The sequence below is a fragment of the Poecilia reticulata genome, linkage group LG2 (genome assembly GCF_000633615.1).
Source record: "Poecilia reticulata strain Guanapo linkage group LG2, Guppy_female_1.0+MT, whole genome shotgun sequence".
NCBI lineage: Eukaryota > Metazoa > Chordata > Actinopteri > Cyprinodontiformes > Poeciliidae > Poecilia > Poecilia reticulata.
The window spans coordinates 2590797-2593389 of NC_024332.1; positions in this window are offsets into that span (position 1 = coordinate 2590797).

Below are 2593 nucleotides of genomic sequence, written 5' to 3' on the forward strand. Positions count from 1 at the left end.
TCAAACTAAATCGGTCGTTTTACCACAATCAGATGATCCAGAAGAAAAAGCTGAGAAAAAAAAATAAAAAATTCAACCAATTAGTTGTTGTGTAAATGGATTTGCGGCGTCAGAGTGATCTATCATGTTCAGTAACAGTTGAGCAAGATGATGCATCTGCTGCTACAAGCTGAAATTAGCATAAGTTAGCTTACAGTCTAGTTTATGACAGAGCTGCTTATTGTTTGGACTTTTCAAAATAAACTGCGAGTTCAAATCCGACTCTGTGAAAATTGCAGCATTAAATYGTCAGTGTGTGATGGGTTAGTGGTGTTAGAGTTGGGACCTGACCTGCTCGGGATGACTTGGTCCCTYTTATAACTGCAAGCAGTTATGAAACAACTTTTATTTATTTTATTTTCTCTTTGTAAGTCGTGTGTACTGAAGTGTGAACGGAAAGGGAGTCTCTGCTTTGTTTTGATGTCAGGATTCCTTTTCTTTTTTTTGTGTGCTTAGTTTACATAAACTAAAATCTTCCAGTGGAATAAAAGTAACACTGTCTCCCTGTTTTATGACTGGAAAAGATCAAACACTAGATTAGGTTTATCCTGCTATATTTCAAAAAATAGTCTGCCACGTACTTATGTTGACAGCACAACAGCAAAACAAAGTTTTCAATAAAAAAGGAAAGAATGTTTTTTTTTCCCCCTCTATTTTAATACTGCTCAGAAAATAGCTGCATATTAAATTTCAGAACTTTGTTTTAGTTGCTGGTGAAAAACAAAACTACACAAAATCTTGTTTGATAGAATCTTCTTCCTCTTTGTCAGGTTATTTTACTTTTTTTTAATTTATGTAGCAGCTACGTTGTTCAGCTCTGCCGTTTTTTTATTTTAAGAGTCACATTTTCTTTGGGCAGCTAAGTTAAAATAACACAAAGTTGCCTAAAAATCCTGCTGTGTGACCATGATCATTTTATAAATCCATAATCCCAACACAATTTCTGTTTGTCTGCAGTGTTATGGGTGATCATAATCTACATCTGTCCTAGAAAGATGCACCGAGGAYGCTTGTCTTCCACTCRGTTGCTCTAAACGTCAATTTTTACTGTCAATAAAATTGACAAAGGAAAACCTTAATGCTTTTTCTGAAATATCTGAACTGCAACTTCCAAGTGGATCCAAGTTTAGCCASATAATTGATCTTCTCCAAGGGACTAGAAAACCAAGAGGTTTGCAACAGATTCTCATTTACTTTTTACAGTGGATTTTGGTTSAAGCATTATATGATACATGGCTGTATGTCCAAAACTGTAAGGTGAAACTGAGGCTGAATGTAAAGTCTTGTTGCATCCTTTCTTCTGRGTTTGTTTTGTGTTTAGGTCCATCGTTCATGAGAAACGTTCTGTAAAGAGCACACCTGTTGTTTTTACATTTAATATTTATACAAAAGGGTAAGAAAGAAAGTGGAAAAGAAGCCATTTTTGACCCGACGTTTCTCTCTGAAGTCTGACACCACCAGAGTGCACTCACCATTACAGGAATGTATCCACTTCTCTGAAATTGCCTTCTGCCTRCGAAATTAATGACGGGCATTTGTACAGTGACAGGCTGCGCCCAATACAGCTGTAATCTCTCTTCAGCTTTGTCACAACACGGCAGAGGACACAGGGACAAAATAAAAAATAAAAAATAAAAAAAACACAGACGGGAAAGGCTCGTCATTAGTCTTTGCRAGGATGCTGAAAGGATTTCTTTTTTCCATGTATGTACCGACTGTCTGTTTTTTTTTTTTTTAAATTATGCAACTCATTGAAGCCTGGGAATCTAGAGGTTATCAAGATGACACAAAGTAAGCAGAAGTCAGYGTGTAGCTCTGGTCATCCATTAATCATGAGCACAAGTATGGATGAGCACAGGATGAAATGATTCCAGAAGATGTACCTTACTTTATATTTTTTAAACAATTGGGACATGTGGCTTCGTATTTAGATCCCCCCCCGCCAACTAAACAGGATGAAAAATAGATGAAGAATCTGAGTGATTTTAGTTTGTTTGAAGACGTTCAMCACTCTTTCATGCTCTAGCTCTGTGGAGACGTTTGCTTTTGCCTGAGTTTGCTAAAGTCTCACAACCTTATAAAAAGCTTGTTAATCCAGTCTGATAGAAGTTCCTCATCTGTTGTTGAATTTCTTTAGATTTGTTCACGATATGTCACTTTATGACAGCTTTGTTTGGTCATGCAAGGTTTTACTTAAGCATAAAACGTTGGGGATCTTCTTCCAAACACAATAAATCTCACTATTTTGCAATTGGGTAGATTTTTTTCCCCCTGCGTTTTAAAATCTCTATTGACTTAACTGRATAMGTTCCGAGGTTTTCATTTCATTCTCTTTTTTTCCACATTTATTTAAAGCAGTTGACAGTCTTTTTGACTGAATGTGTCAGAGTCACGTTTCAGCCCRTAACTCAACAGTTGTGCTCCTCTTKTTTGTGCAAAGTAGAAGCTTGAACAGACCAGCAGTGCCAGTCAGCGGTAACTGATGAAAGATGCAGAAGTTTTACCTCCAACAGAGGAACAAACAGGATTGATGTTTTGGACTTTCTCTGCAAAA